At 27.8% G+C, this 21,405-nt stretch overlaps 1 pseudogene; it reads right to left on the bottom strand.

Annotated features, from left to right (window-relative positions):
* LOC143611153 (clavaminate synthase-like protein At3g21360) overlaps positions 1-19,257 on the bottom strand; it is a 73,552-nt pseudogene extending 54,295 nt beyond the window's left edge.
* Positions 19,258-21,405: the final 2,148 nt, after the last annotated feature.

The raw sequence follows: 21,405 nt of genomic DNA, 5'->3' as shown, positions 1-21,405 counted from the left end.
CCCGTAGGAGGTTATCTGATATGGTTTAACATTTTCTAAAAATGTCAATCCTAACATAATTTCTAATGTGTCGTTTTCATCCTCATTACTTATTAGTAATCTTAATGGAATTTTTTCATCTCCAAATTTTATCATAGTTTCCACAGCTTCATTAATCTCATGTAGTTCACCATTAAAATTAGTATACTGGTGAGGTTCGTCTAATGGATATTTTTGTAAATTCTTACAAAGTTTGAAATTTATATAGTTTCCATTTGCACCTGTATCTATTAAAATGTTTACATGAGAATATTTATTTCCATTAAAGTATTCTCCTTGTATTTTGTAATTTTTTATAGTATCTTCTTTTGCTTTAATTATGTCAGAGAATCTATTAGAATTTGTATCTCTTATTAAATGGTGACTAATTACACTTTTATTAGAAAATGATAATCTAGAAGAAACATTATTAGATAATAATAACGGTTTATCTTGTAAATCAAGACTTAATGGTCTTGAATCTATTTCTTCTATTTTAGGTAAGGTAGGCGTTTGTATCTGACACACATCATTAAATAAAAAGGGAAAATCTATTGTGTCTTTTATACTAAAACAATCGGAATGATGAGTATTCGATATTGAATAAGAGATAGCATATGTAATAGAATATGGCCTGTTTTGTTGTTTAAAGAAATCTTTTCTTTTAAAATCTTGTAATAAACTTAACGTTTTATCAAAATCCTTGTCTTGAATATGATAGGAAATTCTTGGATAAATATTAAATTTAAGTTTTCCATATTGTAAATTTCCTCTTAATATTCCAAGACACGCTTCTTCTCTATTTTGGATTCTATTGTCCATGATTGCTAATTCTATAGGAGTATCTATACCTTCTTTAAATGTGGATTTTATTATTATTTGGATGGCTCCAACGTGAACCCATCCTAAAGTATTTCTTATTTCTGGTCTTACCTTTTGTATTTTTTCTTGAATATCCTTTTTAGATAATAAAGGTATCATAACTTTATTGGATGTTATATTAATATCTAGAGCCCTTTCTTGAATGTTTAATCCATAATATAAATGATGATCTCTAGGTTTTATTCCTAATCTTTGTAAAGTATTCAATTTAAATCCTGAATAGTTTGATAACGAAAAATTTTCATGTTGTATTTGCTTAAGCTTTTTCTTATCTATTAAAATTTCTTGTTTATATTTCTCCTAACTGTTCATTTTGACAATCGATTATGTTATTATTTATTTTACTACTAGAGGCTGTATCCAATCTATTCATCTTCAGATGACGTATATTCTGTTTCAGTTAAAATAAATATACTTTCATCAGAGTCTATTTCTTGAAAATCATTTATTGGTATAAAATCTCCTTCTTCGATCATTTTTCCTATATCCTCGTCTATTTCAAATATTTTAAGATTCTTTTTAAACTTTTTTGGACATTCATTTGCATAATGACCTTTTTCATGACAGAAATAACATTTACATTCCTTAGGACCCTCGTTTTCTTTTATAAGTAGGCTTAAACGTCTTCTTATATCTCTTTCTCTTATAGTATTTTGTTTTACGCTTTTTAAAATATCTTTTTCTAAAATGAGTTCTTTTCTTATATTTTCTTTTTATCTTTCCATAATAATATGAACTATCACATCCAATCATTAAAGGCATTTTTGGACTACTACAACATAAAGATATTTTTCTTTTTAATCCCTTGCTTAATTTAGCTAATATAGCATCTCCGCACCATTCACTTAATTTATCTCTAACATGAGTTATTCTTTTTCCTAACGTATCAGCTGTTCCTGGATTATAAGTTTTTATTAATCTTTGTCCCCAAGGGTCAGGTATTTTTGCAAAAAATAATGCTAAATAACTATTCATATCCGGTACTTGATTATATATATGGTAATAATAATCTTGCAATACACAAATATATCTATCTATTTCACATATGTCACATAATTGTAATCTTATTAAGGCTGTTAAGTATTTTTCGATAGCTGCTGGGTCTTTAATATTAATTAGCCTTTAATATAAACACATAATCTATCGAAAATTTTAAAATAATCGAAAAATACTTAACAGCTATCGAAAAATATTAAAGGCTAATTAATATTAAAGACCCAGCAGCTATCGAAAAATACTTAACAGCCTTAATAAGATTACAATTATGTGACATATGTGAAATAGATAGATATATTTGTGTATTGCAAGATTATTATTACCATATATATAATCAAGTACCGGATATGAATAGTTATTTAGCATTATTTTTTGCAAAAATACCTGACCCTTGGGGACAAAGATTAATAAAAACTTATAATCCAGGAACAGCTGATACGTTAGGAAAAAGAATAACTCATGTTAGAGATAAATTAAGTGAATGGTGCGGAGATGCTATATTAGCTAAATTAAGCAAGGGATTAAAAAGAAAAATATCTTTATGTTGTAGTAGTCCAAAAATGCCTTTAATGATTGGATGTGATAGTTCATATTATTATGGAAAGATAAAAAGAAAATATAAGAAAAGAACTCATTTTAGAAAAAGATATTTTAAAAAGCGTAAAACAAAATACTATAAGAGAAAGAGATATAAGAAGACGTTTAAGCCTACTTATAAAAGAAAACGAGGTCCTAAGGAATGTAAATGTTATTTCTGTCATGAAAAAGGTCATTATGCAAATGAATGTCCAAAAAAGTTTAAAAAGAATCTTAAAATATTTGAAATAGACGAGGATATAGGAAAAATGATCGAAGAAGGAGATTTTATACCAATAAATGATTTTCAAGAAATAGACTCTGATGAAAGTATATTTATTTTAACTGAAACAGAATATACGTCATCTGAAGATGAATAGATTGGATACAGCCTCTAGTAGTAAAATAAATAATAACATAATCGATTGTCAAAATGAACAGTTAGGAGAAATATAAACAAGAAATTTTAATAGATAAGAAAAAGCTTAAGCAAATACAACATGAAAATTTTTCGTTATCAAACTATTCAGGATTTAAATTGAATACTTTACAAAGATTAGGAATAAAACCTAGAGATCATCATTTATATTATGGATTAAACATTCAAGAAAGGGCTCTAGATATTAATATAACATCCAATAAAGTTATGATACCTTTATTATCTAAAAAGGATATTCAAGAAAAAATACAAAAGGTAAGACCAGAAATAAGAAATACTTTAGGATGGGTTCACGTTGGAGCCATCCAAATAATAATAAAATCCACATTTAAAGAAGGTATAGATACTCCTATAGAATTAGCAATCATGGACAATAGAATCCAAAATAGAGAAGAAGCGTGTCTTGGAATATTAAGAGGAAATTTACAATATGGAAAACTTAAATTTAATATTTATCCAAGAATTTCCTATCATATTCAAGACAAGGATTTTGATAAAACGTTAAGTTTATTACAAGATTTTAAAAGAAAAGATTTCTTTAAACAACAAAACAGGCCATATTCTATTACATATGCTATCTCTTATTCAATATCGAATACTCATCATTCCGATTGTTTTAGTATAAAAGACACAATAGATTTTCCCTTTTTATTTAATGATGTGTGTCAGATACAAACGCCTACCTTACCTAAAATAGAAGAAATAGATTCAAGACCATTAAGTCTTGATTTACAAGATAAACCGTTATTATTATCTAATAATGTTTCTTCTAGATTATCATTTTCTAATAAAAGTGTAATTAGTCACCATTTAATAAGAGATACAAATTCTAATAGATTCTCTGACATAATTAAAGCAAAAGAAGATACTATAAAAAATTACAAAATACAAGGAGAATACTTTAATGGAAATAAATATTCTCATGTAAACATTTTAATAGATACAGGTGCAAATGGAAACTATATAAATTTCAAACTTTGTAAGAATTTACAAAAATATCCATTAGACGAACCTCACCAGTATACTAATTTTAATGGTGAACTACATGAGATTAATGAAGCTGTGGAAACTATGATAAAATTTGGAGATGAAAAAATTCCATTAAGATTACTAATAAGTAATGAGGATGAAAACGACACATTAGAAATTATGTTAGGATTGACATTTTTAGAAAATGTTAAACCATATCAGATAACCTCCTACGGGTTAAAAATAACACGATATGATAAACTAATATATATACCAAAATGACAAGCTCTAGAAGTATTTATATTCCAATAGGAATCACTTATAAAGATTATAAAGCCGAGTATTTCGCAGCTTACATAGATAGTGGTTCAGGATTAAGTATTTGTAAATCAGAATGCTTTCCAGAAGAATACCATGAGGATTTAACACCTTGTAATGGTATTAGTTTTTCTAAGGATATAGTCTCTTTAAGAAGAGGAATAAGAAATCCAATAATATTGTTAGGATCATATCTAGTTAAATGTCCTTCATTCTACTTTTATGATTCAGGATCAGACGTATTATTAGGAAGTGATTTTTTAGAAAGATTTAATAAGATTACTTTTGATATAATAGCATATCAACTAATATTAAAAACACCATGCCACCACTTAATAGTTGTTAAAAGAATAAAAAATGCATACGGAAGAAAAATTCCAATTAATTTTACAAAACGCGTCAGCAAGCGTGGTGATATAGGCTACAAACCAAACCCAAAACTTGAAAAAGGAATCCCGATTTTACAATGTTACCCAGAAAAACCATTAGACTATCAAGTAAATCTAAGAAATTTAGATATCCATATTGAAAATATAAAGCATAAGCTTAAACAATGTTATACAGATAATCCATTACAATTTTGGAATAAAAATCATATAACAGCAAAATTAGAAATGAAAGATAAAGATAAGGAAATAAGAATAAAGCCCATGAGATATAATCCAGAATACCAAAAAGAATTTAGCACCCAATTAAAAGAACTTTTAGATTTGAGATTAATTAGAGCTAGCCACAGCCCACATAGTTCTCCTGCATTCCTGGTAAGAAAACATGCAGAAATAATAAGGGGAAAACCTAGAATGGTAATAAACTATAAAAAATTAAATGATAATACTGTTTTTGATGGATATTTCTTACCTCATAAAGAAAGTTTAATAAACTGGACTAGAAATAAAAAGATATTTTCTAAGTTTGATTGTAAAAGTGGATTTTGGCAAATAAAAATGCATCCTGATAGTATTAGTTATACTGCATTCTCCACCCCTCAAGGTCAGTATGAATGGCTTGTGATGCCTTTTGGATTAAAAAATGCACCACAGATTTTTCAAAGAAAAATGGATACTATATTCAAAAATTACGATTTTATTTTTTTTTATATTGATGACATTTTAATATTATCTGATAATATCAATAATCATTTAAAACATCTTGATATATTTATAGATTTATGTATAAAACATGGTTTAGCCCTATCTAAACGAAAAACTAGCTTACTAAAAGATAATATTGATTTTTTAGGTATGAAAATAGATGGTAAAGGAATAGAACACCAGAGCCATATTCTTGAAAAAATTATATCCTTTCCTAATAAATTAATAGATAAAAAGCAAGTACAAAGTTTTCTTGGTATATTGAATTATGCTTCAGATTTTATTAAAAATCTCGCAGATATAAGAAAGCCTTTTCAAAACCTATTAAAGAAAGATAAGATATTTAGTTTTGATAAAAGCTTAGAAGACCAAGTGAAAAATATAAAATAATATTGTAGGAACTTACCAAAATTACAATTACCTAAAGAAAACGATGATTTGATATTAGAAACAGATGCTTCAGAGTATTATTGGAGTGGGATACTTAAAAAAATAGACTATGACTCCGAAAATAAAAAAGTTGGTGAAAGCATTTGTAGATACTGTTCAGGCACTTTTAGTGACACTGAAACAAGATATCATATTAACGAAAAAGAGCTTTTAGCAGTTGTAAAAAGTTGTTAAAAGCTTTATTATTTTCTATTACCAGTTAGATTTTTACTAAGAACTGATAATACACAAGTAAAAGCTTTTATAAAAAACAATTTGCCCTCTAAACCTGAGTATAAAAGTTATCTATATAACTCTACTATTACTCCAAGTGATGTTATGGTGTTAAAACTATTTTCTGCAAGGCCTGATTTTTATAAAAACAATAATTACCCTGCATATCATCTGATTATAATAGAAAAAGTTCATGCATCTCTTTCTTACAATATAGAGACAGAAAGATTAAAAACTTTTCATAGTTTTAATGAAAATGATATTCATAACAGAAGAGCACTTGGTATGAAGATAGTTCTTTGTACTTTAGAAAATATTTTTAAAAGAGAATTTAGAACTTATGGAGGAAGTAAGATGCATTCCTCTGTTATGATAGCTCCAGCAAGGAGAACTCCTCCAGCAGCTAAAAAATATATAGAGGATAAAATCAGATTTTTGGATACTGGTGTTATAGCATCAAGTCCTCAAGCTCAATATAAACTGTGCTTAACCAGAAAACATCAACACAATGTTTGTCCGGCTTGTTCTAAGAAAAAGGACAATATGATTATTGATTCTCCTAAAGAGAGTCAAAAATCATCTGAAGATTAAGATTTTAATTAATCTTATAAAAATAAGATTTCATAAATTAATAATTTAATAAATAATGGATAAACTCTCATGAGATACATACAAAAGTTGGAATGCATGCATCATATAAATCCAAATGTTAGAGTTCCCATAGGGAACATGGATGCAAGAGAAAAGAAAAGCCAAAGTTCAAGTTTCCATGAGGAATCTCAACACCAAATTCAATGATCTGACAATGGAGAATTTCAAGAAAAAGAATATCACATGGAAACAAGATATAGATGACAAAGTGGTGAAGTCTATCTAAAGGGATAAGGGGCCTATATAAGAAGAAAAAGAAGGAAGAAGAAGATCATCGGGCCTGGAATAAAATTTCAAAAAAGAGTGTTTAAGCTTTCATGTATTAAAAATAAGAGTGTTTGTATTTACTTATGTACTTTCTTTCACATCTTCATTGTAAAATACCCATCATGAAATAAAAACTTTCACTTTCCTTATAATACCTTTGAGTGTTCTTCCTATTTAGAAGTATTTCTCTTTTAAAAAGAGGAAATCTCCAACTACGAACTGTTCCTTTTTACCATACACCGGAAGTAGGAAACGAAACCTGGTTGAGCTGAATATTGCTGAAGGAGCCAGAGAGGAGTTACCTAAGGCTACTTAGGTTTGGTCTGGAATAACCTAGTAACAAGACTCCTGGTGTAACCCGGCGATATCTTGGTCAAAACGGGAAAAAGGTACGGAAGCATGTTGGACCCTTGTTCTTTTTAATTTTAAAATACTTTTAAATATTTGAATCTCTTGGGTCTTATAAGGAAAATTCTCATAATTAATTTGAAACAGAGATATAAATACCTGCCTTAATAATTTTAAAATTACACATAAAAATAATCCCTATGTGTTTAAATTTTGCATACTTATTAAATATTTGTTATAATATGTGGTTTATAAAATTCATAAGTTTCTTAAACTTAGATATAATCCCCTATCTCATGGATAATAACTTACTTGAACTAATAATCTTAAATCGTTCATATTTTTCCGCTGGTACCTCTGAAATTGGTATCAGAGCCACGCAAATTTCTTTCGCGGGGGCTCTAGCCGATGAATTTAATATACATGAATACGATTTTAATAACTTAATATACTTAGATTTTAATTTTATAAATAATACTTTTATAATGCAAACAGAAGAAATTAGTCAAACTTTTAATCCAGATTATGATTTTGATGAAGATTATATTTCAGATGAAGACTTTAATTTTAGTGGATATGAATTCACTAATTCCGAATACTATTATGATGATACTGATTGGCAATACCCTTCACCGTAATGGAAAATAATAGTTTTAATAAACTAAAAGAAACAGAAAACTCTTTAAAAATAGATAGAGATATGATAGAATTACAAAAAACAATTATATTTTATGGAGATAAAATAATTTTTAAATTAGATACGATTATAGATTTATTAGAAGCAGCGTTCCCAAATAGAAAAAATAAAATAACCCCAAATAGATTAAAGGAACCTTTAGTTCAACTTTTACAAAATATGAAAATTCCTAAAGAATATAAAATAAATTAGAAATGAGCTCAGACGACTCTGAAAGCGAAGTTTACGTATCTCCTGAAATAGAAAATTTAATAACAAAGATAGGGGATATGGAATTAAATGATAATTTTATAAATATAAAGGCTAATGAGGAAAACTTTAATATTAATGATACTGAACAAACAAGCTCAAGTACAAATCCTAAAATTCCAATAAGAGATGAAACCCGTAGGTCAGCACAAGGATATGCTGCTGTAAAATTAACAATAAAAAATGAAGATAATTATAAACCATACCAGAATATGAAAAATGAACCGATTAATCCCTTTGGAATATATTTAGACGTAGATTGTATAAAAAATACGGAAGACGCAATAGATAAATGGGAAACAGCTTTAAGAATAGCAGTTTCTGTTAATAGAATGGATATTGAAACACTTCAAGGATTCTTAGAAAGAACTTTAATAAATAGTGCTTTAAGATATTGGCAAAATTTACCTTTAGATATAAAGAGAACAATATTTGAACAAGATGAAATAATAGCAAATATAATAACAAGAGCAGTGGAAGCCTTTAGGTTAGAATTTTGTGGAGAATGAAATATTATAAAAGACCCAGCAACTATCGAAAAATACTCAACAGCCTTAATAAGATTACAATTATGTGACATATGTGAAATAGATAGATATATTTGTGTATTTCAAGATTATTATTACCATATATATAATCAAGTACCGGATATGAATAGTTATTTAGCATTATTTTTTGCAAAAATACCAGACCCTTGGGGACAAAGATTAATAAAAACTTATAATCCAGGAACAGCTGATACGTTAGGAAAAAGAATAACTCATGTTAGAGATAAATTAAGTGAATGGTGCGGAGATGCTATATTAGCTAAATTAAGCAAGGGATTAAAAAGAAAAATATCTTTATGTTGTAGTAGTCCAAAAATGCCTTTAATGATTGAATGTGATAGTTCATATTATTATGGAAAGATAAAAAGAAAATATAAGAAAAGAACTCATTTTAGAAAAAGATATTTTAAAAAGCGTAAAACAAAATACTATAAGAGAAAGGGATATAAGAAGACGTTTAAGCCTACTTATAAAAGAAAACGAGGTCCTAAGGAATGTAAATGTTATTTCTGTCATGAAAAAGGTCATTATGCAAATGAATGTCCAAAAAAGTTTAAAAAAAATCTTAAAATATTTGAAATAGACGAGGATATAGGAAAAATGATCGAAGAAGGAGATTTTATACCGATAAATGATTTTCAAGAAATAGACTCTGATGAAAGTATATTTATTTTAACTGAAATATACATGAATACGATTTTAATAACTTAATATACTTAGATTTTAATTTTATAAATAATACTTTTATAATGCAAACAGAAGAAATTAGTCAAACTTTTAATCCAGATTATGATTTTGATGAAGATTATATTTCAGATGAAGACTTTAATTTTAGTGGATATGAATTCACTAATTCCGAATAATTCCGAATACTATTATGATGATACTGATTGGTAATACCCTTCACCGTAATGGAAAATAATAGTTTTAATAAACTAAAAGAAACAGAAAACTCTTTAAAAATAGATAGAGATATGATAGAATTACAAAAAAGAGTGTTTAAGCTTTCATGGTATATTAAGTTATTAAAATCGTATTCATGTATATTAAATTCATCGGCTAGAGCCCCCGCGAAAGAAATTTGCGTGGCTCTGATACCAATTTCAGAGGTACCAGCGGAAAAATATGAACGATTTAAGATTATTAGTTCAAGTAAGTTATTATCCATGAAATTTAAGATTATATCTAAGTTTAAGAAACTTATGAATTTTATAGTTTATTACCGTTCTAGGTTTTCCCCTTATTATTTCTGCATGTTTTCTTACCAGGAATGCAGGAGAACTATGTGGGCTGTGGCTAGCTCTAATTAATCTCAAATCTAAAAGTTCTTTTAATTGGGTGCTAAATTCTTTTTGGTATTCTGGATTATATCTCATGGGCTTTATTCTTATTTCCTTATCTTTATCTTTCATTTCTAATTTTGCTGTTATATGATTTTTATTCCAAAATTGTAATGGATTATCTGTATAACATTGTTTAAGCTTATGCTTTATATTTTCAATATGGATATCTAAATTTCTTAGATTTACTTGATAGTCTAATGGTTTTTCTGGGTAACATTGTAAAATCGGGATTCCTTTTTCAAGTTTTGGGTTTGGTTTGTAGCCTATATCACCACGCTTGCTGACGCGTTTTGTAAAATTAATTGGAATTTTTCTTCCGTATGCATTTTTTATTCTTTTAACAACTATTAAGTGGTGGCATGGTGTTTTTAATATTAGTTGATATGCTATTATATCAAAAGTAATCTTATTAAATCTTTCTAAAAAATCACTTCCTAATAATACGTCTGATCCTGAATCATAAAAGTAGAATGAAGGACATTTAACTAGATATGATCCTAATAATATTATTGGATTTCTTATTCCTCTTCTTAAAGAGACTATATCCTTAAAAAAACTAATACCATTACAAGGTGTTAAATCCTCATGGTATTCTTCTGGAAAGCATTCTGATTTACAAATACTTAATCCTGAACCACTATCTATGTAAGCTGCGAAATACTCGGCTTTATAATCTTTATAAGTGATTCCTATTGGAATATAAATACTTCTAGAGCTTGTCATTTTGGTATATATATTAGTTTATCATATCGTGTTATTTTTAACCCGTAGGAGGTTATCTGATATGGTTTAACATTTTCTAAAAATGTCAATCCTAACATAATTTCTAATGTGTCGTTTTCATCCTCATTACTTATTAGTAATCTTAATGGAATTTTTTCATCTCCAAATTTTATCATAGTTTCCACAGCTTCATTAATCTCATGTAGTTCACCATTAAAATTAGTATACTGGTGAGGTTCGTCTAATGGATATTTTTGTAAATTCTTACAAAGTTTGAAATTTATATAGTTTCCATTTGCACCTGTATCTATTAAAATGTTTACATGAAAATATTTATTTCCATTAAAGTATTCTCCTTGTATTTTGTAATTTTTTATAGTATCTTCTTTTGCTTTAACTATGTCAGAGAATCTATTAGAATTTGTATCTCTTATTAAATGGTGACTAATTACACTTTTATTAGAAAATGATAATCTAGAAGAAACATTATTAGATAATAATAACGGTTTATCTTGTAAATCAAGACTTAATGGTCTTGAATCTATTTCTTCTATTTTAGGTAAGGTAGGCGTTTGTATCTGACACACATCATTAAATAAAAAGGGAAAATCTATTGTGTCTTTTATACTAAAACAATCGGAATGATGAGTATTCGATATTGAATAAGAAATATCATATGTAATAGAATATGGCCTGTTTTGTTGTTTAAAGAAATCTTTTCTTTTAAAATCTTGTAATAAACTTAACGTTTTATCAAAATCCTTGTCTTGAATATGATAGGAAATTCTTGGATAAATATTAAATTTAAGTTTTCCATATTGTAAATTTCCTCTTAATATTCCAAGACACGCTTCTTCTCTATTTTGGATTCTATTGTCCATGATTGCCAATTCTATAGGAGTATCTATACCTTCTTTAAATGTGGATTTTATTATTATTTGGATGGCTTCAACGTGAACCCATCCTAAAGTATTTCTTATTTCTGGTCTTACCTTTTGTATTTTTTCTTGAATATCCTTTTTAGATAATAAAGGTATCATAACTTTATTGGATGTTATATTAATATCTAGAGCCCTTTCTTGAATGTTTAATCCATAATATAAATGATGATCTCTAGGTTTTATTCCTAATCTTTGTAAAGTATTCAATTTAAATCCTGAATAGTTTGATAACGAAAAATTTTCATGTTGTATTTGCTTAAGCTTTTTCTTATCTATTAAAATTTCTTGTTTATATTCTCCTAACTGTTCATTTTGACAATCGATTATGTTATTATTTATTTTACTACTAGAGGCTGTATCCAATCTATTCATCTTCAGATGACGTATATTCTGTTTCAGTTAAAATAAATATACTTTCATCAGAGTCTATTTCTTGAAAATCATTTATTGGAATAAAATCTCCTTCTTCGATCATTTTTCCTATATCCTCGTCTATTTCAAATATTTTAAGATTCTTTTTAAACTTTTTTGGACATTCATTTGCATAATGACCTTTTTCATGACAGAAATAACATTTACATTCCTAAGGACCTCATTTTCTTTTATAAGTAGGCTTAAACGTCTTCTTATATCTCTTTCTCTTATAGTATTTTGTTTTACGCTTTTTAAAATATCTTTTTCTAAAATGAGTTCTTTTCTTATATTTTCTTTTTATCTTTCCATAATAATATGAACTATCACATCCAATCATTAAAGGCATTTTTGGACTACTACAACATAAAGATATTTTTCTTTTTAAATCCTTGCTTAATTTAGCTAATATAGCATCTCCGCACCATTCACTTAATTTATCTCTAACATGAGTTATTCTTTTTCCTAACGTATCAGCTGTTCCTGGATTATAAGTTTTTATTAATCTTTGTCCCCAAGGATCTGGTATTTTTGCAAAAAATAATGCTAAATAACTATTCATATCCGGTACTTGATTATATATATGGTAATAATAATCTTGAAATACACAAATATATCTATTTCACATATGTCACATAATTGTAATCTTATTAAGGCTGTTGAGTATTTTTCGATAGTTGCTGGGTCTTTTATAATATTTCCTTCTCCACAAAATTCTAACCTAAAGGCTTCCACTGCTCTTGTTATTATGTTTGCTATTATTTCATCTTGTTCAAATATTGTTCTCTTTATATCTAAAGGTAAATTTTGCCAATATCTTAAAGCACTATTTATTAAAGTTCTTTCTAAGAATCCTTGAAGTGTTTCAATATCCATTCTATTAACAGAAACTGCTATTCTTAAAGCTGTTTCCCATTTATCTATTGCTTCTTCCGTATTTTTTATACAATCTACGTCTAAATATATTCCAAAGGGATTAATCGGTTCATTTTTCATATTCTGTTATGGTTTATAATTATCTTCATTTTTTATTGTTGATTTTACAGCAACATATCCTTGTGCTGACCTACGGGTTTCATCTCTTATTGGAATTTTAGGATTTGTACTTGAGCTTGTTTGTTCAGTATCATTAATATTAAAGTTTTCCTCATTAGCCTTTATATTTATAAAATTATCATTTAATTCCATATCCCCTATCTTTGTTATTAAATTTCTATTTCAGGAGAAACGTAAACTTCGCTTTCAGAGTCGTCTGAGCTCATTTCTAATTTCTTTTATATTCTTTAGGAATTTTCATATTTTGTAAAAGTTGAACTAAAGGTTCCTTTAATCTATTTGGGGTTATTTTATTTTTTCTATTTGGGAACGCTGCTTCTAATAAATCTATAATCGTATCTAATTTAAAAATTATTTTATCTCCATAAAATATAATTGTTTTTTGTAATTCTATCATATCTCTATCTATTTTTAAAGAGTTTTCTGTTTCTTTTAGTTTATTAAAACTATTATTTTCCATTACGGTGAAGGGTATTGCCAATCAGTATCATCATAATAGTATTCGGAATTAGTGAATTCATATCCACTAAAATTAAAGTCTTCATCTGAAATATAATCTTCATCAAAATCATAATCTGGATAAAAAGTTTGACTAATTTCTTCTGTTTGCATTATAAAAGTATTATTTATAAAATTAAAATCTAAGTATATTAAGTTATTAAAATCGTATTCATGTATATTAAATTCATCGGCTAGAGCCCCCGCGAAAGAAATTTGCGTGGCTCTGATACCAATTTCAGAGGTACCAGCGGAAAAATATGAACGATTTAAGATTATTAGTTCAAGTAAGTTATTATCCATGAAATTTAAGATTATATCTAAGTTTAAGAAACTTATGAATTTTATAGTTTATTACCATTCTAGGTTTTCCCCTTATTATTTCTGCATGTTTTCTTACCAGGAATGCAGGAGAACTATGTGGGCTGTGGCTAGAACTAATAATCTTAAATCGTTCATATTTTTCCGCTGGTATTAAAAATTCAAAAAAGAGTGTTTAAGCTTTCATGTATTAAAAATAAGAGTGTTTGTATTTACTTATGTACTTTCTTTCACATCTTCATTGTAAAATACCATCATGAAATAAAAACTTTCACTTTCCTTATAATACCTTTGAGTGTTCTTCCTATTTAGAAGTATTTCTCTTTTAAAAAGAGGAAATCTCCAACTACGAACTGTTCCTTTTTACCATACACCGGAAGTAGGAAACGAAACCTGGTTGAGCTGAATATTGCTGAAGGAGCCAGAGAGGAGTTACCTAAGGCTACTTAGGTTTGGTCTGGAATAACCTAGTAAAAAGACTCCTGGTGTAACCCGACGATATCTTGGTCAAAACGGGAAAAAGGTACGGAAGCATGTTGGACCCTTGTTCTTTTTAATTTTAAAATACTTTTAAATATTTGAATCTCTTGGGTCTTATAAGGAAAATTCTCATAATTAATTTGAAACAGAGATATAAATACTTGCCTTAATAATTTTAAAATTACACTTAAAAATAATCCTTAAAAATAATCCCTATGTGTTTAAATTTTGCATACTTATTAAATATTTGTTATAATATGTGGTTTATAAAATTCATAAGTTTCTTAAACTTAGATATAATCTTAAATTTCATGGATAATAACTTAATATATATATATTTTGATGAAGTATATATATATATATATATATATATATATATATATATATATATATATAGGGGATGTTTAAATTGAAAACCCCGTTTAGTTATAAAACTATGAAAACCCAACCAAAGGTCCACAACTGTCCACGTTATCATACTCCTCCAAGTTTTTCATTTGTCTTCAAGGTTATTTAGGTAAATTTATTCTTCCTTTTTAATGACTTTCAATCATTGTATGTATCACCTGTCTTTTTTTCAGGTACTTGTGTCAGATTGTTCATATAACCAATATTATATTCCTAAATTAGTTAATATGTTTTTATTTCTTGGGTTTTCTAATATTTCTTGAAGTTTCCAACGAGATACAAGACTTTATTAAAAGTCCAACAAAGAAAACTAAACAGGAACAAGTACTAATTCATTTAAATGGTACTAAATGCCTATTCACATAAGGGCATAACCTAGTTTAATCCGATTTCTCCTTTTAACTAGTTTACGTGTCTCACACTTGAAAACACTTTGGCAGCCACACATATTCAATAAACTTAATATTTTTTTAGTTTCTTAGTATAAATTATTTATAGTAGAGTTTTTTGAACGGCTATTTATAGTAGAGTTTGATTAGCTTTTGTTTGATGATTCTAACACTACATTTATTATTAATCATTAATTAATATGAAACACTATAGTTTTTATAAACCATTATTTATTAACCATTAGTTTCTTGATATTAATTTTCAAGTTTCTTTAAAAAAGTTATAATCTCACTGTAATTTGTAATTGATACACATTATTTTAGCTAAGCAACAAAATTAGTTCTAGAATAATACAAATGCGCGTTTTTTATATAAAAAACTACTAAATATAAATATGACATTTTTTTGAACAAATAAAATAAAAAAAATGATGATACACATTTTGCGAACATATGCTTTCATGATTAAAAACTCTTATTAGACGTATGTAGCATAGAACAATTGTTATTGTTTGCATATAAACATATTTTTATATTTATAAAAATACTTTTGAAAATTTGTACAAATTTTAAAAAAAAGTTTATATATTTTACCATAGAACAATTGTCATTTTAAAAAAAGTTTGTATATTGGTTAAAATATATAACATAGAACAATTGTTATTGTTTACATTTTACCAAATTGTTTATACTTGCTAAAAAATAACAATTGTTAAAATATATTTATATTTGTTAAAATATGTAACATAGAAAATTGGTAACAAAAATTTAAATAAGTGTACATATTTTTAAATATGTAAGCGTACTTTTAACTTGAAAAATATTTATATTTATTAAATGTGTAACAAATTTTTAAACAAATTTACATATAAGAATATTTTTATATTTGTAAAAGCTTTTTAAAAAAATATGTAACAAAATTTTAAACAAGTTTACATATTTTTAAATATGTGAAAGTACCTTATAACTATAAAAAATATATTTATATTTGTTAAACTTTTTTTAAATATGTAACCAAGTTTAGATATTTTACGTAAATAAAAGTATTTTTTACATTAAAAAATATTTACATTTATAAAAATACTTTAAAAAAATGTAACAAATTTAAAAAAAAAACATTTATTTCTTAATTAAAATAAACATTTTTATAATTTAAAAATACATGTTTTTCTATAACTGTTTTCATTGTTTAGAGAGTGTTTTTTTAATAGTTTTTGGAGATAGTTTGCATTTTCTCTAAAACAAATTTCTTAATGTTTTTTAATAAATAAAAAAAATAAATAATGTATTATACGTAATAAACTGCACAAATTTTGTACTATAGAATTAAAAAAATGTTAGAGGGTAATAATATGCCAAATAAAATTGTTTTAGGGAATTGAAAGTCAAGGGAATGGGGTATGACAAGTAGAAGAGGGGTATACTTTTAGTCTGTCCCATCAAATAACTATACCACAACAAAACATCATATTACAAAGAAAAAAATAAGCATATTTAAAGTCTAACCTAAATTGTTAATCGAATTAGTAAAAATAACATTAATAAATAAAATAAAACTAAATTATTAATCAAATATTAATTTAAAACAAAAAATGTAACGAAAGTATCAAATGAGTTGAACTGGTTGCTCTGTTTAAAGAAATCAAACCACTTTTCAAATGTGTGTATGAGATTTCAAATTGGAAGAAAGTTGAAAATGAATATATGATTTCAAAAAGATAAAAGGAAAGTGAGATAAGTATGACAGTAGAGAGAGTACCTCAAAAAGGCAAAGGAAAGAGACTATAAATTTATGACCAAACTAACCTTTTGAAGTTCAGATGCCTATTATAATATTACTACTTCATTCAAATACCTTACTTTAATTTTGGTTGCTTGATTTAGAAACATCAAGGGCTGTTATGGGGTTTGCAAAGTTTTTACAACTAAGAGCATTCTCATCTCACTTTCTATCTTCAAACCAAAAATTACACTAAAACTCATTTTATTTTCTCTCTCCATTTCAATTAAATAATACTTTTATACCTTTTATCATTACCTTTTCTCTTTCCATCACTCACAACCACTTTCAAAATATATTAAAAAATTATAGGGAATGAACAGTAACTTTTCAAATATACAGAAAAATCACTATTTGTTCTAAAATATAAAAACCATTCACTCACAACACCTTGAATCACTCTCTAAATTATAAAAACACCCCTCACATAATATGAGGGGTTGGATGAGAATGCTCTAAGGAAGGTTTTTATTCTAACCCTTCCCTATATATATATATAGGGTTAAGTTAGAATAAAAACCCACTTGAGTTATGAAAACTATAAAAACTCATTCTCAACCACATGTTTTTAATTAAAGTTTAAATCTTGTGGTACACAATTAAAGTGAATAAAAAATATAAATATAAATATAACATTTTCTCTCTCCTGAAAACATATATAAAAATTAGTAAAAATGTTAAAAAATAGCAAAACAAATTTTTTTAGTTTTAGATATTTTATATTAAATGTTACAGCATATCTTATATGTGTAAAAAAAAACGATGTTACATAGGGTTTTCTCGGGTTTTCACAACTCAAGTGGGTTTTCATGCATGCATACGTACGTACATAGGGGAAAGCTAACGTACAAATTAATTTAGCGTGATAACCGTGAGAATTAAGTAGTGAAATTATATATACAAGTATTGTAATTATATAATTACATTGTTATGTAATTATATAATTACATGTATATAAAATTACGTTATTTGATTTGCATGTTTAGTACAGTTTTTTAGTTTGTACGTTAAGTTTCCCATATATATAAATATATATATATATATACACACACAAATAAACTTAATATTGTTTTCTATCTCCTATACAAGTTAGTACCTATAATAATAGTTATAATTAAGCATATCTTTCCACTGTAAACTATATATACGTCATGTAAAATTTTTTAACTTTCATTGCTAACATTTTGCATGGTCAGTTTTTTGAAGTTCTAATTAAATTAATGACAAACAAGCCTAGTAGTGTAATGCTTATTTAAAATTGTTGTAAAAATATAGTACAATGACGGTGTATCAGCATTGTTTGATAGGTTTACTGCTTATTGAATATTATATATAATATCGATTATTTATTAAATATTGTATTTTCATGAAATACTCGTGTAATACACGAGACTCAAACTAGTTAGTACGTATATATAAAACTTTTAGATGATTTATACATTATTTTGTTCTTAGACCATTCTTAACCCGTTCCCTAAAAAGATACGAGTGAGTTATGTAAATTACTTGGTATTGTTATAAGTACTTGTGAGAATAGGAGATAAAAATTATTATATGGGAAAGTTAAATTTAAGATTACATTATTTACATCGTATATAATTTTTTAATATATATATCAAAAGTGGTTGTTAGGGAGTACGAAAAGATAATGACAAAGGTTTAAAAAGATAAATAACATTTAGTATTAAGTATATGAATATGGATACAAAATAAGGTGGGATGCTCTTAGTGTGGTGCCGGTCTAGTAAGGCGGCTTGTCATGAAAGTAAAAAACAAAAAGAACATAAAAACTAGTTACATAGTTGTTTCGTCAAAGAACTTACATAACTCATCTCGTGGTGGAAGGGAATTCGTTTGTCCATAGGGCTTTCATTGGTGGTGTAAACCCGGCCAACCACTTTGACTCGAGGGGCTCGGCCGCCCACGTAAGGCGCTTCAGGGTACCCGAAAGCCTATACAACGGTGTTGAAGTCAGAGGGGGAACAAACCGGGAAGCCTCGGAAGAGAATAACACTACTTCTCTTCAATACGGACTCCAGCCATGGCTTCTCAGCTTTGATAGCCTCTTCAAAGGCACTAATAGTAATATTATTGATGGTAGCGGTTGGGGACAACACCGCCGGAAAGAGAACGCCGTCGGCGATTGATTTCTGCTCCGGTAGTTCTACCGCCCGAAAGAATTTTCCGGTGGCCATCTGCATAATTGTGTACGTGGTGTTTTATTGTTTATTCTCCTTTGATGCATATATATAAGCACAGCACAGATGTCATGTATACGTGTGAACGGGTTGATATTTCAAGGAACTCATTGTCACCATGTTATTTTAATAATATAAGTTATTGAGTTGTGTGGAAAGTAGTAAATTAGTAATTAATAATTTCAAAATGAATTGTATCTGTACAAAGTGATTTCTGATTTCTCTGACTTTTATCTAGTACTTCAAAAATAAATAAATAAAAATCGATTTCATGTTTTATGTATATATTTAATTGTAAGTAAATCGGATAATCCTATCATTTTGCAATTAGCAGATAAAATCACATTTTAAAAAATAGTGGTTTTACCTTTCACACTAGTTGTTTTTATTGGACATTCATTAAAATAAAAGTTAGCACCGTTAATTTTTTTTCAAATTTCAAACTGATGTTTTAGGACTTTTGATCAGAATGAGGATACGATTCGGTTGACGTAAAAATTACCTCGAATCGGTGCTCCAAACGACGAAATGGTGCTTCAATTCGGGTGTTTAAACTTCCAATTAACAAAAATCAAGCTGTTTTGAGCACCGTTTCGAGGTAAGTTTTACACCAATCGTCTTGTATCCTCATTCTAATCAAAATCCCTAAAACATCACTTTGAAATTTGAAAAAAAAAACCTTAAAAGTAGTTCAATTTTTTTAACAGAAGTCCAATAAAAACAATTAGTGTGAAAGATAATACTGGTGGCAGCTATTTTCTAAAGTGGGAATTTTACAAGCAAACTACAAATAAAAAAATGGGATGATTAAAATCCAATTTGCGTTGATTGTATGCTGGGTTGTTAGTATTTACTAACGATATTAGAATGCTTTTAAACTAAAGGGTTTGTAGCACCTTAAGTCTTTTGCACTAAATGACGCTTAAATTTTCAGTCAAGTCATCAAAGGTAAAATTTCCAACCTAGACCGGTTCATTTTTGATTTTATTGACTAGGAACTAGTTTGGGTTTAAAGCGAGCTGTTTGGAGTTAAATCCATGATAAATAGATAGTGTGAGACCAATAAATCGAAGTGTTTGAACAATTGCGGGGTTTTAGTTTGTTGGTAAATTTTGCACAACTTGGGCATCGGCTGAGGATGCACCAACACAAATGGCAAATGGAAGCTTGAGCTTGCTTGATTACCACAGTTGATACTTGAGAACGTATGTAAACGAGTGTGATTTTGGCTTTTCAATAAGTGCTTTTGTGTTTTTGAGTATTCTGATCACTAACTAATACCTATTTATACTAGCAGATTGTTAGGAATGACAGTGAAACCTGAAACCGATGGGATTACCCGAAAACCGACATAATTGGGACGGGTAAACCCGTCCCAAAGTTTGGGGGGATTAATTTTGAAAATTTTTGCGGGTTTGGGATTTCTAAAAATACATGATTACAGGACCCGACTACCCGATAACATTTACCCGATTATATACCCGATGCACCCGACATAAGTTTATATATTAAACGTTTATTTAAATCCCTTTATTATTCGTCAATTTAAGGATCTTCTCCAATTCCGTGTGCAAGTTTTACAGTGAACTATCTTGCAAATAATTTCATCATCATCGTACTCAGTATATCCCACCAATAGCAAAGCTATGGTAGGGTCTGAGGAGGGTAAGATGTAGACAGCCTTACCTCTACCCTATAAGGATAGAGAGGCTGCTTTCGGTGAGACCCCCGGCTCGATAGTAGTTTTGCATCAAGCCTTGGACATAAGGCACATAGCACTCAATCATCGGGACACCGGCTGATCGGTGCATGTACCCTTGTCTTTCGGCTATCAACGCCACCACATGATGCCTGATTAACCGTCCGTCACTTTTAACGTTATTTTCACGAGATTAGTAAAATAACGTCAAAATTAGTGCAATTTCACTTTTGCCCACCCGAGGGTTCACACATATAATGTATATATGTGTGAACCCTCGGGTGGGCAAAAGTAAAATTGCACTAATTTTGACGTTATTTTACTAATCTCGTGAAAATAACGTTAAAAGTGGCGGAAGGTTAATCAGGCATCATGTGGTGGCGTTGATAGCCGAAAGACAAGGGCACATGCACCGATCAGCCGGTGTCCCGATGATTGAGTGCTAT

Source organism: Bidens hawaiensis, unplaced genomic scaffold, assembly GCF_021521415.1.
Source record: "Bidens hawaiensis isolate Kalapana, Puna unplaced genomic scaffold, B.hawaiensis_p1.1 tig00029678_1, whole genome shotgun sequence".
Lineage (NCBI taxonomy): Eukaryota > Viridiplantae > Streptophyta > Magnoliopsida > Asterales > Asteraceae > Bidens > Bidens hawaiensis.
Note: the sequence above shows the minus strand (reverse complement) of the source record. Positions and strands in the feature narration are given on the sequence as shown.